The 20,695-nt window shown below is 37.3% G+C and overlaps 1 non-coding gene and 1 pseudogene across 1 annotated transcript; both read left to right on the top strand.

Annotated features, from left to right (window-relative positions):
- Window positions 1-1,823: 1,823 nt before the first annotated feature.
- On the top strand, window positions 1,824-2,680 carry LOC103230702 (nicotinamide/nicotinic acid mononucleotide adenylyltransferase 1 pseudogene; annotated as a pseudogene).
- Window positions 2,681-14,415: 11,735 nt separating this feature from the next.
- LOC119619906 (U5 spliceosomal RNA) lies at window positions 14,416-14,533 on the top strand. Its single transcript, XR_005236336.1, has one exon. It is a non-coding gene; the product is annotated as a U5 spliceosomal RNA (small nuclear RNA).
- Window positions 14,534-20,695: the final 6,162 nt, after the last annotated feature.

Raw genomic sequence — 20,695 nt, 5'->3', positions numbered from 1 at the left:
AAGGTTTCATGCTTAATATTTTATTATACAGCTCAAGTAATAGTGGGCCTTCATGACCATTAAACTGAATTTCCCCACCTTATTTCTGATATTTAAGTATGCACCCACTGCTTCTATTCTGAAATTTCAGATCATTTTGAAGGTAGCAAGAAGAAAGTGACTCATTTATATACAAGGAAACTTCCAAAGGCTATCAGCAGATTTCACAGCAGAAACCTGGTAGGCTAGGAGAGCTTGGGATGATATATTTAAAGTGCTGACTAGCGGGTAGGGGAGGGACTTTGTCAACCAAGAATACTATACTCAGTGAAACTATCTTTTAGCCATGAAAGAGAGATACTTTTCCAGACCAACAAAAACTGTGGGAGTTCATTACCACTAGACCTCCCTTAAAAAAAAAAAGTTAAAGAAAGTTTTTCAACTTGAAACAAAAGGACACTAACAACATAAAAACATATGAAAGTACAAAATTCATTGTAAGCAAAGGAGGAGAGTCACGATGGCTGATTAGATGCAGCCAGGAAGAGTATCTCCCACTGAAAAACCAGGCCATCAAGAAGACCAGCACAGCCCAAGCAGATCTTTAGAAGGCAGGCATTGAGAGTGGGTAAAGGGAGGATGCAGAAATTAGGCTGAAGGGGGAGGAAGTTGAGAACTCTAAAGAAAGTTGTCAGGCACCAGGACTCATTCCTGGCCCCCAGTGGCTCCTGGGGAAGGGATTAGTTAAATAGGCATGGAGTGGCCTACTCTCACCATGGACCTCCAGAATGCTAGCTGCAGGAGATCCCATGACCCCCACAAACATTTGAGCTGGTAGAGAGAGCTGCTTGTAGAGTTGGCAGGGGCAGGACTCCAACCTGTGTGGAGCCCAGAAAGGTTGCCATGGGAATGGCTGTAGTGGAGCATGACCAGGAGTGCCAATCCCCCAAGGCTTGCCACATTCCTCAAGAAGGTTTGGCCTTTGTTGACTTTTGGAGCTGGACAGAGCAGAGCTCTCTTGCCCATAAGACAGAGCCACTCTGATCTGAGTGCCACCCTGTCTGCCAATCTTTCTCGAAGTCCCAGCCTGACTGTGCCCACTTGCCTGCACTGTGCCACTGGCAGTGCAGCCTCGGATGCCCAACCAGGGTGCATCACAGTGACCACTGTCATAGTCTCTTTGCTGGCAGACCCCGCCTATCTGTAGAAGACCTTCTGTAGACTAGACCCTGTCAGTATGCACCCAAGTGAAGCCTCCTCCCACTGCTTTGCCAGCATGCATAGGTGGACTTTACCATCCCACTGCCATCAGTGCACATGCACAAACTGCTCTGCCACTACTCCGGTGAAGTGATTTTGCCAGCACTCCCATTGGAGTGTTGTTGCCAGTGAACCAGGAACACCTCAGCCCCTCTGGCACAGCAGGTATTTAACACTTCATAGGCCACGGAACAAAGCTGTGGGCCTTGTTCCAGCCCCCAGGGTTAGAGCACATGGCTCAGGAGTGCTGAGTTGAGCCTTGTCCCTCTGAAATCATCCAGAAATGAAGCCAGTCTGCTGAACCCAACTGATACCACAGGCAAATTCTCAAGGGCATCAAAGAAAATAGAAGCAAAAGGCCCCATCCAAAGAATAGTAACTGTAAAGACTGAGGAAACATTTTCTCCCTTGACTGAGCCTACCGCAACCTTTCTAAGGTTTTTCCCTAGTGAAGCCGAGAGGGTCTTTAAGGAAAACCCTGCATCTAGACATTCCTTCAGGGAAGGCATCAAATCCAGAAGCATGGAAAAGACAAGGGAGGCATCACAGTTTTCTACTGAAATCAACAACTTCAAGTTCTTACCATGGAAAATTCAGAGAAGACTGAAGTGGGTTCTCCTTGCTTGTGATTCTTTTAATCCAATCACCAACATGCACCTCAGGTTGTTTGAGCCGGCCAAGGACCACATGAGTGGAACAGGAAGATACAGAGTAGTCAAAGACTTAATCTCTCCTGTTGGCAATACCAGGAGAATGGACTCATTCCTGCCCATCACTGGGTCATCATGTCAAAACTTGCCACCAAGAATGCCAAATGGGTGGAAGCTGATACATGGAAAAGTCTTCAGAAGGAGCAGATAGAGATGTTAAGGTGCTTATACAACATCAGGAGAAACTGGAGGTTAGTAACTGTGATAACCAGCAGAATGTGCGTACACTAGAAAGGCCTGGACAAAAGAGGAAGTGCACTGAACAAAAACAGGATTCTAGTTGAAAGAAATCCCTGGAGTCCAAAACAAAAGGTATGACAAAGGTCAAGCTGTTGTGTGGGACAGATTATTGGAGTCCTTTGGTGTTCCCAATTTGTGGAAGGGAGAAGACATCACCCAAATTGTGGCAGAATATGAGTTCACATGTATACTCAGGCTGGAAATGATGCTCAGAAATTCATCCACAAATCTGGCATGTTGTGAAAACACTGGAGCAATATTCACATAGCGAATGAATGGATCACTAATGATATCTCATCTACAACAATCCGGAGAGCTCTCAGAAGGGGACAGAGCATTTGCTACTTGATATGAGAACTTGTCCAAGAATAAATCAAAAAGCAAAATTTGTAATTATCAAAAAGTATAATCTGTCTTCCAAGGGTGAAGACAGGAATTCTGGTATCATTCTGGCCTCTTTGCAGAGAAACACTGCAGAAGCTAAGGCATAGGAATCTACAGCATGATGATTTGGACTTCTCTGTTGGGGATTTGAAACAATCTGGGTGTGAGTAACTGGGGAAATAAATTGTGATCCTGTTGCATAAACTAAGCTTAAAGTTTAGTAAAAATCAGTGGTAAGTTAGAAACAGGGTTGTTGTTTTTTTTTTTTTTTTTTTCTTTTTGTCAGAAATTGCTAAGATTAATGTTTTCCTTAAGTTTTTTTTTAAGAATGTACAAATCTCTTTATCTTTAAAACAAGAGATTTAGCAGCACACTAATACCAGAAGAATTTTCAGTGAAACTAGCTACAAATAAGAAGTTAACAAGTACATCCTAGCTCTACCACATAAAAGAAACAAAGTGTGAAAAGCAAACGTTCACCTAAAATTCTAACTTTGGTTATGAAGGGAATTGACATTTTATCCATGATTGTTGCTGGGTAATCTGCCACCAGGGTAGACGATGAAGGAATACTTACAGTGGTGATCTTATAAAATGAACCATTGATAAATTACCTTCACTTACTCCAAATAAAGGTTGTGCATATGCATGGCTGAAGCATTGCACCAATCGTTAGTTCTCTGTGGCACACATCAGAATTGCTGACTAAACTTTTGCAAGACCTACCTGCCTGGACGTCCACCTTTGGAGGTAGGGAGTGAGGTCCAAGCACTCATATGTTTAGAAAGATGCAGGTACCAGCTACTCGGGAGGCTGAGGCAGGAGAATCACTTGAACCTGGGAGGCGGAGGTTGCAGTGAGCCAAGATTGCGCCACTGCACTCCAGCCTAGTGACAGAGCAACACTCCATATCAAAAAAAAAAAAAAAAAAAAAAGAGAGAGAGAGAGAGAGAAAGATGCAGGTATTTCTGATGCCCCTCAGAGATAGAGAGCTGCTGTCTTACACTTTATAACCATTTACTTAGCCTTGTTATGGATCATGCTCTAGCCCTGGCCATCCGCCCTCTCTTTATCTTCAGGAACAACTTCAGAGATGACATCATGCTACCTTGAATTGAGAGAACCACAGGGAATGAGGGGTCTCATTCATGGATTTTATAAGTCTGAATGCACTTAGCCTTTACTGTTAGTTTAATCAAAAGATGTAAGTGAGGCACAGTGGTGCATGCTCTGTAATCCTATCTGCTTTGGAGGCAGGAATAGGAGGATAGCTTGAGTATAGGAGTTTGAGACCAGCCTGGGAAAAATAGTGAGAACTTGTCTTTAAAAATCCTGGAGTTTCTGAAGAGCCCTGCTGTTTCTGTTCCAGCCCACTGTGAATCTGCCATTCGTGAGTTTAAGCAGAAAAAGGGGCTGTTTTCCTCAACTTTTTCTCTTCTTTTTTTTTTTTTTCTATGAAGTTTAACCAAAGTAGGTATTCTCAAATAGTTACTCACAGTTTTATGTTAAAACACAAGCTTGTTACATGGTTTGCTACTGATTAAAATTTTGTGGAAATTTTACCAATTGGTAAGGAAAAAGACCAGTAATAGTTTTTTGTAGATTAGTTTTAGGGTTTGTGAAAATAGTCCCATGATAGAAACAGGACCAAAGTTAAATTTCCAAGGAAAATAGAATAATTTGTCTTTTTGCAATTTCTATTTTATACTTACACCATCCTGGATGAAGGGTTTGTAACTGCTGAAGAAAAAATACTTAGAAATGTACAGTTGTATAGTCAGAGCTGAATCTATAGTTTAAAAAAGGGAAATATTAAATAAAGTTAAGTAAACATATGTGTTACAGTTCCCAACTCACTCTTACTAAAGCCGTCGGCCAACTCTCAAAGAGAGGGAGGGTGCAAAGCCTGACATGTAGCAGGTTTTTGTATCCATCCACTAAGTGAATGAAAGGTTGGAATGTCAAATCCTATGGATGAGAGTCATTTTTCTGTTCCTTAGCTTTCTAAAGTTTACAAGTTGAAGCAAGGGGCCAGGCGTAGTGGCTCACACTTGTAATTCCAGCACTTTGGGAAGCCGACACAGGCAGATCACTTGAGGTGAGGAGTTCAGGACCAGCCTCGCCAACATGGTAAAATCCCCTCTCTACCAAAAAATGCAAAAAAAAAAAAAAAAAATAGCCAGGTGTGGTGGCAGGGGCCTGTAGTCCTAGCTACTCGGGATGCTGAGGCTGGAGTATTGCTTGAACCCGAGAGGCAGAGGTTGCAGTGAGGTCTGATTGTGCCACTGCACTCTAACCTGGGTGATAGTCAGATCTTGTCTCAAAAAAACAAAAAAGAGGAAAAAAAGAATTGAAGGAGACCTGAAAAATTAGAACAATGAACTTCACAGGGAAACAAATATTAATGACTGATGTGACTTTCTTTGAGGAAGAAGAAAATATGCCATGGTTTATTCCCTACCAAATCATTTCCATATTTGCTTTTGTACTGTGAATTTAGAGGAAATGTGTGATGCTGGTGTTTTGTTTCACTTGTTTGTTTGATGTTGGGGGTTTTGTGTATTGTATACTTTATCCTTACATTGTATAATTTGAATGCAACAAACAAACCTGCAGTGAAAGTCCTTCTTTGGCATCTTCATTCAGATGAATGGAGAGCATTTGTGGTAGTGTTTACCTATGTGAACAGCAGAAATTTTAGAGAGAAGTGGGTTCTCTTTGGTGATGAACGTGTAGAGATTGAGCCATGGGGATAATTTAGGTTAAAGGATGAAGAATGCTTTTCATTTTTTTTTTTTTTTTTTTTTTTTTTTTTTTTTTTTTTTTTTTTTTTTTTTTGCCATCTGGAGGGTCTAACCACAGAGTAGAAGCAAGCATCCCCTAGGTCAGCATGCAGGGTGGTGGGAGGCCTTTTATCTTCCTTACCCCAGCCTCTTTTTTCACTGTTCTGGAAGTCCAGAAGTTACTATAGTATTAAATAGGCTCCTTTAACATTTATTTCTGAGTGCTACAGGAAGTCTATTCCTCTGCTCTTCTCATCATTTTTACCAAAGGCCTCTTGATATAAAAATTTCACGATGGCATCACCTCAGCTGTGAGGATGTATGAACAGTGTCTACCTCTGATATCTGAACTTAGTTTACCAGTGGTGCTGTTTGAACTTCATAGTGCCAATACTTACTGAGCACTTACTGTGTGCTGGGCATGTGCTACTGAGTGCCTTATATCATAAGGAAACTGAGCAAAATCAGAGGATTGGTGTAAATGGTGAAACCAGGCTTGAATCTAAGCTTTGTCTTGGGAGCCAGCATCCTTAACTTCTCCTTGTGTAAAATATTACTTTCCAAAGAGTGAAGTTTTACCCAAATCATAAAATTTTCATTTACCCTAAGTGTGTGCAAATAAAACTTTCAACAGAAAAAAAAATTAAAGGAACATCAGCCCACTGAGAGGAGGAAAAATCAGTACAAGAACTCTGGCAACTCAAACAGCCAGACTCTCTTGTTTCCTCCAAATAACTGCACTAGCTCCCTAGAAATGGCTTTTAACCAGGCTAAAATAGCTGAAATGACAGACATGGAATTCAAAATCTGAATGGCAATGAAGATCATCCAGATTCAGGAGAAAGTTGAAACCTAATTCAAAGAATCTAGGGCATACAGTAAAAGGATACAGGAGTGAAAGACAAAATAGTCCTTTAAGAAAGAACCAAGCTGATCTTATGCAGATGAAAAACTCACTCCCGAATTTTCATAATACAATTAGAAATATTAAAAGCAGAATAGACGAAGCTAAGGAAAGAATTTCAGAGCTTGAAGACCATTTTGAATCAATTCAGTCAGTTGGAAACAAACAAACAAAATGAATAAAAAAGAATGAACAAAAACTTTGAGAAAGATGGGATTATGTAAAGAAACAAAACCTACAACTCATTGGTATACCTGAAAGAGAGGGAGAGAGAGCAAGCAACTTGGAAAACATATTTGAGGATATTGTTAATAAAAATTTCCCCAACCTCACTAGAAAGGTTGACATTCAAATTCAGAGAATTCAGAGAACCTCTGCAAGATACTGTATAAGACAACCATCCCCAAGACACATAGTTATCAGGTTGTCCAAGATCAAAATGAAAGAAAAAAATATTAAAGACTGCTAGACTGAAGGGGAAGGTCACCCAAAATGGGAACACCATCAGGCTAACAACAGACCTTTCAGAAGAAATCCTACAAGCCAAAAGAAATTGGGGACCTATATTCAGCATCCTTAAAGAAAAGAAATTTCAACCAAGAATGTTATATCCAGCCAAACTAAACTTCACAAACAAAGGAGAAATAAAATTCCTTTTAGACAAGCAAATGTTAAGAGAATTTATTACCATCTGAACTGCCTTACAAGAGGTCCTTAAAGGAATGCTAAACATGGAAACAAAAGACTGTTACCAGCAACCACAAAAACACACTTAAGTACACAGACCATTAACATTGTAAAGCAACTACACAATCAAGTCTATACAACAACCAGCTAAAAACATGAAAACAAGGGAGGTTCCAAGATGGCCGAATAGGAACAACTCCAGTCTGCAGCTCCCAGCGTGAGAGACACAGAAGGCGAGTGATTTCTGCGTTTCCAACTGAGGTACCAGGTTCATCTCACTGGGGCTTGTCAGACAGTGGGCGCAGGCCACAGAGCAGGGCAGGGCATCACCTCACCCAGGAACTGCAACAGGTCGGGGAATTCCCTTTCCTAGAAAAGGGAAGCCGTGACAGACAGTACCTGGAAAATCGAGACATTCCCACCCAAACATTGCTCTTTTCCAATGCTCTTAGCAAACAGCACACCAAGATATTATATCTCGTGCCTGGCTTGGAGGGTCCCATGCCCACAAAGCCTCACTTGCTGCTAGCACAGCAGTCTGAGATTGAACTGCAAGGTGGGAGTGAGGCTGGGGGAGGGGCGTCCGTCATTGATGAGGCTTGAGTAGGTAAACAAAGTGGTCAGGAAGCTCAAATTGGGTGGAGCCCACCGCAGCTGAAGGGGGCCTGCCTGCCTCTGTAGACTCCACCTCTGGGGGCAGGGCATACCTGAATTAAAGTCAGCAGAAACTTCTGCAGACTTAAATGTCCCTGTCTGACAGCCTTGAAGACAGTAGTGCTTCTCCCAGCACGGAGTTTGAGATCTGAGAAAGGACACACTGCCTCCTCAAGTGGGTCCCTGACCCCTGAGTAGCCTAATGGTGAGACATCTCCCAGTAGGGGCCGACTGACACCTTTTACAGCCGGGTGCCCCTCTGAGATGAAGCTTCCAGAAGAAGGATCATATAGCAACATTTACCATTCTGCAATATTCTCTCCTCTGCAGCCTCCACTGGTGATACCCAGGTAAACAGGGTCTGGAGTGGACCTCCGACAAACTCCAACAGACCTGCAGCTGAGGGTCCTGACTGTCAGAAGGAAAATTAACAAACAGAAAGGACATCCACACCAAAGCCCCATCTGTACATCACCATCATCAAAGACCAAAGGTAGATAAAACCAAAAAGATGGGGAGAAACCAGAGTAGAAAAGCTGAAAATTCTAAAAATCAGAATGCCTCTTCTCCTCCATTGGAACGCAGCTCCTCACCAGCAACAGAACAAGTTGGACAGAGAATGACTTTGATGAGTTGAGAGAAGAAGGCTTCAGACGATCGGTAATAACAAACTTCTCTGAGCTAAAGGAGGATGTTCGAACCCATCACAAAGAAGCTAAAAACCTTAAAAAATGAATAGACGAATGTCTAACTAGAATAAATAGTGTAGGGACGTCCTTAAATGACCTGATGGAGCTGAAAAGCATGCCACAAGAACTACATGACGCATGTACAAGCTTCAGTAGCTGATTCGATCAGGTGGAAGAAAGGGTATCTGTGATTAAAGATCAAATGAATGAAATGAAGCAAGAAGAGAAGTTTAGGGAAAAAAAAGAGTAAAAAGAAATGAACAAAGCCTCCAAGAATTATGGGACTATGTGAAAAGACCTAATCTATGTCTGATTGGTATACCTGAAAGTCACCGGGAGAATGGAACCAAGTTGGAAAACACTCTTCAGGATATCATCCAGGAGAACTTCCCCAGCCTAGCAAGGCAGACCAACATTCAAATTCAGGAAATACAGAGAGCACCACAAAGATACTCCTCGAGAGGAGCAACTCTAAGACACATAATTGTCAGATTCATCAAAGTTGAAATAAAGGGAACAATGTTAAGGGCAGCCAGAGAGAAAGGTCAGGTTATCCACAAAGGGAAGCCCATCAGACTAACAGTGATCTCTAGGCAGAAACCGTACAAGCCAGAAGAGAGTGGGGGCCAATATTCAACATTCTTAAAGAAAAGAATTTTCAACCCAGAATTTCATATCCAGCCAAACTAAGCTTCATCAGTGCAGGAGAAATAAAATCCTTTACAGACAAACAAATGCCGAGAGATTTTGTCACTACCAGGCCTGCCTTACAAGAGCTCCTGAAGGAAGCACTAAACATGGAAAGGAACAACCTGTACCAGCCACTGCAAAAACATGCCAAATTGTAAAGACCTTCAATGCTTGGAAGAAACGGCATCAACTATTAAGCAAAATAACTAGTGAACACCATAATGACAGGATCAAATTCACACATAACAATATTAACCTTAAATGTAAATGGGCTCAATGCTCCATTTAAAAGACACAGACTGGCAAATTGGATAAAGAGTCAAGACTCATCAGTGTGCTGTATTCAGGAGACCAATCTCACATGCAGAGACACACATAGGCTCAAAATAAAGGGATGGAGGAAAATCTACCAAGCAAATGGAAAACAAAAAAAAAGCACGGGTTGCAATCCTAGTCTCTGATAAAAGAGACTTTAAACCAACAAAGATCAAAAGAGACAAAGAAGGCCATTATATAATGGTAAAGGGATCACTTCATCAGGAAGAGCTAACTATCCTAAATATATATGCACCCAATACAGGAGCACCCAGATTCATAAAACAAGTCCTTAGAGACCTACAAAGAGACTTAGACTCCCATACAATAATTATGGGAGACTTTATCACCCCACTGTCAACATTAGACAGATCAACGAGACAGAAAGTTAACAAGGATATCCAGGAATTGAACTCATCTCTGCAGCAAGTGAACTTAATAGACATCTACAGAACTCTCCACCCCAAATCAACAGAATATACATTCTTCTCAGCACCACATCACACTTATTCCAAAATTGACCACATAGTTGGAAGTAAAGAACTCCTCAGCAAATGTAAAAGAACGGAAATTATAACAAACTTACTCTCAGACCACAGTGCAATCAAACTAGAACTCAGGATTAAGAAACTCTCTTGAAACCGCTCAACTACATGGAAACTGAACAACCTGCTCCTGAATGACTACTGGGTACATAACAAAATGAAGGTAGAAATAAAGATGTTCTTTGAAACCAATGAGAACAAAGACACAACATACCAGATCTCTGGGACACATTTAAAATAGTGTGTAGTGGGAAACTTATAGCACTAAATGCCCACAAGAGAAAGCAGGAAAGATAAAAAATTGACACCCTAACATCACAATTAAAAGAACTAGAGAAGCAAGAGCAAAAACATTCAAAAGCTAGCAGAAGGCAAGAAATAACTAAGATCAGAGCAGAACTGAAGGACATAGAAACACAAAAAACCCTTCAAAAATCAATGAAGCCAGGATCTTATTTTTTGAAAAGACCAACAAAATTTATAGACCACTAGAAAGACTAATAAAGAAGAAAAGAGAGAAGAATCAAATAGAAGATGTAATAAAAAATGATAAAGGGGATATTACCACTGATCCTACAGAAATACAAACTACCACAAGAGAATACTATAAACACCTCTACACAAATAAACTAGAAAATCTAGAAGAAATAGATAAATTCCTGGACACATACACCCTCCCAAGGCTAAACCAGGAAGAAGCTGAATCCCTGAGTAGACCAATAACAGGTTCTGAAATTGAGGGAATAATTAATAGCCTACTAACCAAAAAAAGTCCAGGACCAGATGGATTCACAGCTGAATTCTACCAGAGGTACAAAGAGGAGCTGGTACCATTCCTTATGAAACTATTCCAATCAATTGAAAAAGAGGGAATCCTCCCTAATTCATTTTATGAGGCCAACATCATCCTGATGCCAAAACCTGGCAGAGACACAACAACAACAAAAAAACAGAATTTTAGACCAATATCCCTGATGAACATCAATGCAAAAATCCTCAAAAAAATACTGGCAAACCAAATCCAGCAGCATGTCAAAGAGCTGCTATAAAGACACATGCACAGGTATGTTTATTGTGGCACTATTCACAATAGCAAAGACTTGGAACCAACCCAAATGTACATCAATGATAGACTGGATTAAGAAAATGTGGCACATATACACCATGGAATACAATGCAGCCATAAGGAAGGATGAGTTCATGTCCTTTGTGGGGACATGGATGCAGCTGGAAACCATCATTCTGAGCAAACAGGACAGAAACTGTCACAAGAACAGAAACCAAACACCTCATGTTCTCACTCATAGGTGGGAATTGAACAATGAGAACACTTGGACACAGGGTGGGGAACATCACACACTGGGGCTTGTCGTGGGGTAGAGGGAGGAAGGGGGAATAGCATTGGGAGATATACCTAATGTAAATGAAGAGTTAACAGGTACATCACACCTACATGGCACATGTATACATATGTAACAAACCTGCACATTGTGCACATGTACCCTAGAACTTAAAGTATAATAAAAATTAAAAAAAATGAAAAAAAAAACCTGAAAACATGATTACAGGATCAAATCTACACACACTAGTACTAATCTTGAATGTAAACATGCTAAATGACCCACTTAAAAGGCACAGGGTAGCAAACTGGACAAAGAAACAAGACCCAACTGTATACTGTCTTGAAGAAACCTGTCTCGTATTCAGTGACACCCATAGGCTCAAAGTAAAGGGATAGAGAAAATCTACCAAGCAAATAGAAAACTAAGAAGAGCTGGGGTTGCTATTTTATTTCACACAAAACAGACTTTAAACCAATAATGATCAAAAAGATCAAAGAAGGGCATTTCATAATGGGAAAGGGTTCAATTCAAAAAGAAGACTTAACTATCCTAATATATATGCACCCAACACTGGAGCACCCAGATTCATAAAACAAGTTATTAGAGACCTACAAAGAGACTTAGATAACTACATGATAATGGAGGGAGACTTCAACACCCCACTGATAGTATTAGACAGATAATTGAGACAGAAAACTAACAATGACATTTGGTACCTAAACTCAATATTTGACCAAATCCACCTAACAGACATCTACAGAGCATACTACCCAACAACAGCAGAAGATACATTCTTCTCATCTGCACATGGCACATACTCTAAAATTGACCACATGCTCAGTCATAAAGCAATTCTCAACAAATTTTTTAAACATCAAAATCATGCCAGTCACACCCTTGGACCACAGTACAATAAAAATAGAAATTAATATAAGAAGATCTCTCAAAATCATACAATTGCATGGAAGTCTAACAACCTGCTCCTGAATGACTTTTGGGTAAACAATGAAATTAAGGCAGAAATCAAGAAATTTCTTGAAACTAATGAAAAGAAAGATACAACATACCAGAATCTCTAGGATACAACTAAAGTAGCATTCAGATAAAAGTTTATGTGCTAAGCACCCATATCAAAAATCTAGAAAGATCTCTAATTAACAACCTAACATCACACCTAGAGGAATTAGAAACAGAAGAAACCAACCTCAAAACTAACAGAAGAAAAGAAATAACCAACACCACAGCTAAACTTAATGAAACTGAGACCACACACACACAAAAAAAAACATACAAAAGATCAATAAAACCAAAATTTGTTTTTTGAAAGAATAAGATTGACAGACCTCTATCTAGACTAATAAAGGAAAAGAGAAGATTCAAAAAAATGCAATCAGAAATGACAAAAGGGACACTATCACCAATCCCACAGAAATTTTTTAAATCTTCATAAACTATTGTAAGCACCTCTGAGCACACAAACTAGAAAATCTGTAAGAAACTAATAAATTCCTTGAAACATACAACCTCGCAAGATTGAAACAGGAAAAGAAATGGGAACCCTGAACAGATTAATAATGAATTCTGACATTAAATGAGTAATAAAAAGCTTACCAACCAAAAAGTTCAGGACCAGACAGATGCACAGCTGAATTCTAGCAGATGTACAAAAAAGAGCTGATACCAATCCTACTGAAACTATTCCAAAAAATTGAGGCAGAGGGACTCATGCCTGACTCATTCTATGAGGCCAGCATCATTCTGATACCAAAACCTGGCAAAGACACAACAAAATAGAAAACTTTAGGTCAATATCCTTAATGAACATCCATGCTAAAATCCTCAAAAAAATACTAACAAATCAAATCCAGCAACATATCAAAACACACCATGATCAAGTAAGCTTTAGCCCCGGAAAGCAAGGTTGGTTCAACGTATGCAAATCAATACATGTGATTCATCACATAAACAGAACTAAAGACACATGATTATCTCAACAGACACAGAAAGGCTTTCAATAAAATTCAACATCCCTTCATGTTAAAAACCCACAAAGATTAGGCTACAAAGGAATATACTTCAAAATAATAGGAGTCATCTATGGAAACCCAAACCAATGTCATATTGAGCAGGCAAAAAGTGGGAGCAGTCCCCTTGAAAACCACAACAAGACAAGGATACCTACTCTCACCACTCCCATTCAACATAGTACTGGAAGTTCTAGCCAGAACAATCAGGCAAGAGAAAGAAATAAAAAACATCAAAATAGGAAGAGAGGAATTCAAATTATCTCTCTTCACATATGACATGATTCTATACTTAGGAAAACCCTGTGGTGTCTGTCCAAAAGCTTCTAGATCTGATAAACTTCAACAAACTTGTGGGATATAAAATCAATGTACAAAAATCAGTACATACTAATAATGTTCAAGCTTAGAGCAAAATAAAGAACACAACTCTATTCATATTAACCACAAAAGGAAAAAAAACTACGTAGAAATACAGCTAACCAGGGAGACTAAAAATCTTTACAACAAAAGATCTTTACAACAAGAATTACAAAACATTGCTGAAAGAAATCAGAGATAACACAAACAAATGGAAAAACATTCTATGCTCATGGATAGAAGAATCAATATTGTTAATATGATCATAATGCCCAAAGCAACTTATAGATCCAATGCTATTCCTATAACACTAACCAATGTTATTTTTCACAGCATTAGAAAAAACTACTCTAAAATATATACAGAACCTAAAAAGAGTTAAAATACTCAAAACAATCTTTAGGGGGAAAAAAAGCCAGAGGCATCACATTACCCAGCTTCAAACTATACTACAAGGCTATCGTAACCAAAGCATCATGGTACTGGTACAAAAACAGACACATAGACCAACGGAATAGGTCAGAGAGCCCTGAAATAAAGCTGCACAACTACAATCATCTGATCGTCAACAAAGTCAACAAAAACAAGCAATAAGGAAAGGATTCCCTATTCAATACATGATCCTGGAATAGCATACACAGAAGATTAAAATTGGACCCCTTTATTTCACTATGTACAAAAAACAACTCAAGATGGATTAAAGACTCAAATGTAAAACCTAAAACTATAAAAACCCTTGAAGAAAACATAGGAAATACCATTCTGGACATAAGAACTGGCAAAGATTTCATAACAAATACACCAAAAGTGATTGCAACAAAAACAAAAACTGACAAGTGAGGAAACTATCATTATGGTTTCTCTTCAGAACAAATAAATCTTTTGCCTTTTATTAAAGATTTCCACGAAGAGGAACAGATGTGAGTTAGTAAGCAAATTTTTTGAAGTCCTGCTTTGAGCAGGGCCAAGTAAATTAAAAAAAAAAAAAAACAAAACAAAAAAAAAAACTGTTAACAGAGTAAACAGACAACACAAAGAATGGGAGAAAATATTTGCAAACTGTGCATCTGATAAGGGTCTAAATAAATCTGTAAGTAACTTAAACAAATCAACAAACAACCCCAATAAAAAGTGGGCAAAGGACATGAACACAAACACACACTTCTCAAAAGAAGACATAAGCACAGCCAACAAGACATATAAAAAATGCTCAACATCAGTAATAATTAGAGAAATGCAAATCAAAACCACAATTAGATAGCTTCTCATACCAGTCAGAATGGCTATTATTAAAAAGTCAAAAAACAACAGATGCTGACAAGATTGCAAAGAAAATTATCTGTGCACAAAATCCCCATGACATGCAACTTATTCATGTAACAAAAATGCACATGTACCCACTAAACCTAAAAGTTAGACATAAATAAATAAAATAAAACTCATTGTAAAGTTAAGAATATAATCACATTAAGAATGTTCTCATTCTGTATTGGACATGTGTAAATTATTTTTAACTAAGTTAAATGACAAAAGTGTTAAGAAGAAGTATAGCTATAATAATTAATGGATACAAAATATAAAAAGATGTAAATTATGACATCAGTGACATGAAACATGGGGAAAAGAAAAATAAAGTGTAGAGTTTTTAAATGCAATTGAAGTTATCAGCATAAAATAGGCTATAACTATAAAATATTTTCTGTAAACCCCACAGCAACTACAAAAAGAAAACCTGTAGAAAACACACTCAAAGAAAAAGGAATCAAAGCATACAATTACAAAAATAAAAAGTTAAATCACAAAAAGAGGCCAATAAAGGAAGAAAGAAACAGAGGAATGGCTGTCAGAAAACAATTAACTAGACAGCAGTAGTAAGTCCTTACCCATCAACAATTACTTTAAATGTAAATGGATTATTTCTCCAATCAAAAGGCATAGACTGGCTGAACAAATGAGAAAGCAATATTCAACTATGTATGTTGCCTACAAGCAACACTTTAGCTTTAAGAGTACACACAAGCTGAAAGTGAAGGAATGGGAAAAGACATCTCATTCAAATAGTAACTAAAAGAGAGCAAGCGTGTGACTATACTTAGATAAAATAGACTTTAAGTCAAAAACATTCATTTGATACAAAGGAGGTCATTATATAATGATAAAAGAGTCACTTTATCAAGAGGATATAACAGTTGTAAATATGCATGCACCCAATATTGTAGCACCTAAATATATTAAGCAAATATTAGCAGAATGTAAGAGGAAAGTAGATAGCAATATAATAATAATAGGGCACTCAGTACCTACTGTCAATATCAGATAAATCATCCAGAGAAAAAAGTCAGTAAGAAAACAGAGGATTTGAATAAAACTATAGACCACATCGACCTAACAGACATATACAGAGTATTCCTTTAAACAACCGTAGACTACACATTTTTTGCAGACCTTGTGTTAGGCCACAAAACCAGTCTGAACAAATTTTTTAAAACGAAAATCATATCAAATATGTTTTCTGACCACAATAATGTGAACTAAAATTCAGCAATGGGAGAAAAATTGGAACATTCACAAATCTTTGAGTATGTGGAAATTAAACAGCACACTCATAAACGACCAATAATTCAACAAGGAAATCAAGAAGGCAATCAAAAAATATTTTGGGACAAATAAAATTGGAAAGACACCATAAACTTTACGGGATGCAGTAAAAGCAGTTTAAAGAGGAAATGTACAGAAATAGTGCCTACAATAAGGAAAAGGAAAGCTCTCAAATGAGAAAACCTAAAATTACATTTCACAGAATGAAAAAGAACAAACTAAGCCTAGAGTTATTAGAAAAAAAAGGGAAGAATGAAGATCAAACAGAAATAAATAATAGAAATGAAACTAAGAATTGTTTTCTTGAAAAAGTAAGCAAAAATGACAAATGTTTAGCAAGATTAAGAAAAAAGAGGTAAGACTCAAAAAAATAAAATTATAAATGAAAGAGAAGACATTACAACTGATGCCACATAAATACAAAGGATACAAGAGACTACTGTGATCAATTATACACCACCAAATTGGATAACCTAGAGAAATGGATAGATTCCTTGAAACATAAAACCTAACAAGACTGAATCATGAGGAAATATATAATCTAAACAGATCAATAACGAGTGAGAATATTGAATCAGTAGTGTAAAACCTCCCCTGCACCCGCAAAAAAAAAAAAAAAAACGAGAAACTGAGTGTGTCACTAATGAATTCTACCAGGCGTTTAAAGAACAACTAATGCCAATCTTTCTCAAATTCTTCCAAGAAATTAAAGCAAAGGAATTCTTCTCATTTTACAAGCCCAGCATTACCCTGATACCAAAGGACACCATAATAAAAGAAAATTACAGGCCAATAACTTTGATGAACATAGATACAAAAATGGACAACAAAATACTACCAAACTGAAATTACCAGCACATTTAAGGGTTCATACACCATGATTGAGTGGGATTTATTCCTGAGATGTAAGGATAGTTCAACATACACAAATCTATAAATGTGATACACCACACTAACAGAAGGAAGAATAAAAACGATATGATCATTTCAATAGATGCAGAAAAAGCATTTGACAAAATTCAACATCCTTCCACAATAAGAACTCTCAACAAATTAAGTATACCAGGGAAGCACTTTGACATAATAAAAACTGTATGAGACAAGACCATAAACTACATGTGACAAGCCCACAGCCAACATCATACTCAATGGTGAAAAGCTAAATATTTTCTCTCTAAGATCAGAAACAAAACAAGGATATATATTCTGACCACTTTTATTCAATATAGTACTGGAAGTCCTAGCTAGAACAATCAGGAAAAAAAAGAAAAGAAAGAAAACAAAAGAAGAAAAAGAAGGGAAGGGAAGGGAAAGGAAGGGAAGGGAAGGGAAAGGGAACGGGAAAGGGAAAGGGAAAGGGAAAGGGGAAGGGGAAGGGGAAGGGGAAGGGGAAGGGGAGGAAAAAAAGAAAGAAAAGACATCCATTGGGAAAGAAGTAAAATTATCTCTGTGCACAGATGACCAGATTTTATAAATAGAAAACCCTAAAGACCCCACCAAAAAAATAGTTAGAACTTATAAACAAATTCAGTAAAGTTGCAGGATACAAAGTCAACATGCAAAAACCAGTAGCATTTCTATATACTCACGATGAACTGTCCCAGAAGAGAAATTAAGAAAATAATCCATTTACAATAGCATCAAAAAGAGTAAAATATTTAGGTATAAATTTGATTAATAAGGTGAAAGCTATAAGACATTGACAAAAGAAAATAATGAAGACACAAATAAATGAAAAGAGTGCCCATATTTATAGACAGGAACCATTAATACTATTAAAATGTTCATAATACCCAAAGTGATTTAATGCAACCCCTATTAAAGTTTAAAATGGCATTTTTTTCAGAAATAGAAAAAATAGTAATCTTAAAATTCATATGAAACCACAAAAAAAAACTGTTATAGCCAAGGCAATCTTGAGTAAAAAGAACACAGCTGGAGGCATCACACTACCTAATTACAAAATATAGTACAAAGTTATAGTAATCAAAACACTATGCTTCTGACATAAAAATAGACATATACACCAATGGAACAGAATAGAGAGCCCAGAAATAAATCCATATATTTACAGTCAATTGACCTTCAAAAAAAAGATGCCAAGATTGCACAATACAGAAAGGACAGTCTCTTCAATAAATGTTGTTGGGAAAACTAGATACACACATACAGAAGAATGAAAGTAAACACATCTCACATCATGTACAAAAAAATAAACTCAAAATACATTAAAGATTTCAATGTAAGACATGAAACTATAATATTCCTTGACTAAAACATAGAAGAAAAGTTTATTGATATTGACCTGGGAAATGATTTTTTAAAAATATATAACCCTAAAAGCACAGGAGACAAAAGCAAAATTATATAAATATGATTACATCAACTTTAGAAGCTTCTTCACAGGAAAGAAAAAAAACAGATTAAAGAGACAACCTATGGAAGGGGGAAATGATATTTTCAAACCATACATTTGATAAAGAGTTAATATTCAAAATATATTAGGAACTCAAACAACTCAATAGCGAAAAGACAACCTAATTAAAGAATGAGCAAAGGACCTGATAGACATTTCTCAAAAGAAGACATATAAACGGTCATTTATGGATATATGAAAAAGTGTTCCATTCCACTCAAAAGTGCAATGAAATAACACCTCACATCTGTTAGAATGGCTGTTATCAAAAAAACAAGAACTAAGTGTTGGCCAGGACGTGGAGAAAGGGAAACTCTTATCCACTGTTGGTGGGAATGTATAATAAATTGGTGCAGCCATTTTGAAAAACAGTACAGAGGTTCTTCAAAAAACTAAAAATAAAACTACCCTATGATCCACCAATCCCACTTCTGGGTATATATTCAAAGGAAATAAAATCAGTACCTTCAAGAAATAGCTGCACAATCTTGTTCATTGTAGCATTATTCACAATACTCAAAATGTAGAATCAACCTGAATATTTATCAATGGATGAATGATTAAAGAAAATGTGGCAAATACATACACACACGCACACACACATATACACACACATTTATATATAGCAGAAAACTATTCAGCTTTAACAAAGAAGAAAATCTATCAGTTGTGATCACATGGATGAACCTGGAGGATATTATGCTAAACAAAATAACCCAAGCACAAAGACAAATACTACGTGATCATACTTCTGTATGGAATCTAAAAATGTCAAATCACAGAAGCAAAGAATAATATGGTGGTTGCCAGGAACTGGGAGTAGGGAAAATGGGGAGATATTGGTCAAAGGGAACAAGGTTTCAGGTATGCAGAATTAACTAAGTTCTAGAAATCTAATGTACAGCATGGAGACTATAGTTAATAATACTGTATTCTAAAATTAAAATTTCCTAGGACAGTAAATCTTAAATAGATAAGAAAAGAAAATAAAAGGCATCCAATTGGGAAAGGAAGAAGTATTCTCATCACAAAAATAAAAAAGTACTATGTGAGGAGAGAGAGATGTTAATTAGTCTGACTGTGGCAATCATTTCACAATGTATATGTATGTAAAAACATCATGTTGTACATCTTCGATACATTTGTTAAAACGTTTTTATGGAGGTAAAATATACTCACAAAATTTTACCATCTTAAACATTTATTTAAATATATACAATTATTTGTCAACTATACCTCAGTAAAGCTCATATAAATAAATAAATAAGTAAGGTTTTAAGCTTGTGATTTTCTCTCTCCAAATTCTGCAGTTCAGGAAGAACCAGTCGTCACATCCACACTACTCTTTATGCACCATAAAGTTCTATTAGTACAAGAACTTGGTTATTTCAAGCCTCACCTTCTGCAGACACTTGACTTTAGGTAGGGGAAGGTGACAATTTAAGCAACTGTTTTGTCGTTGCATGACATGAACAATCATGATCGAAAGCTAATCAGATCAAATAACTAATTGGAGATACCCACTTTAAATGTTCTGTTCCTTGGGGACGCTTCTAGTACAGAAACCTATTTCAATCAGACTTCCATCAGAAAAACAGAAGCCATTTAATGTACCTGGGATATAAAAAGTTTAATATCAGAATTACAGGTTTGTGTGATCTTTGGAAAAGCTACAGGAGCAAAGGTCAGGGAAGCCAGCACTGATGATATTAGACTCAAACATCAATGTGGGTGACTCTTAAAACTTGCCAGGAAACTGCTAAGAAGTTTGCACTGTCAGCCTGCAGCAGTGATGAGAATGATTCTTAAGAGCTCACTGAAAAGCCACTGTGAATCTCACCTTTGCCCTCGCATCTGGCACAATTGTGTCCTGAGAATAATGGCTTCTCCTTTTTCACCTTCTAAATGACATGTGAGTTATTCGTATTGGAAAAAAGAATCTTACATAGAACTACGAAGGGAAAGGATTCTGGGACCTGTAACTTCTAGTTGTTTCTGCAGTGCACGTAAAACTTAGAAGGGCATGATGAAGATATCTAATTGACAACAGATAATATATAGCAATTATCAAAAGAAATAAATCATTAATGATAGTGTTTCAAGCATTGGTCTGC

The sequence above is a fragment of the Chlorocebus sabaeus genome, chromosome 25 (genome assembly GCF_047675955.1).
Source record: "Chlorocebus sabaeus isolate Y175 chromosome 25, mChlSab1.0.hap1, whole genome shotgun sequence".
Classification (NCBI taxonomy): domain Eukaryota; kingdom Metazoa; phylum Chordata; class Mammalia; order Primates; family Cercopithecidae; genus Chlorocebus; species Chlorocebus sabaeus.
The sequence above is the reverse complement of the archived record's forward strand: the minus strand, read 5'-3'. Positions and strand labels throughout refer to the sequence as shown.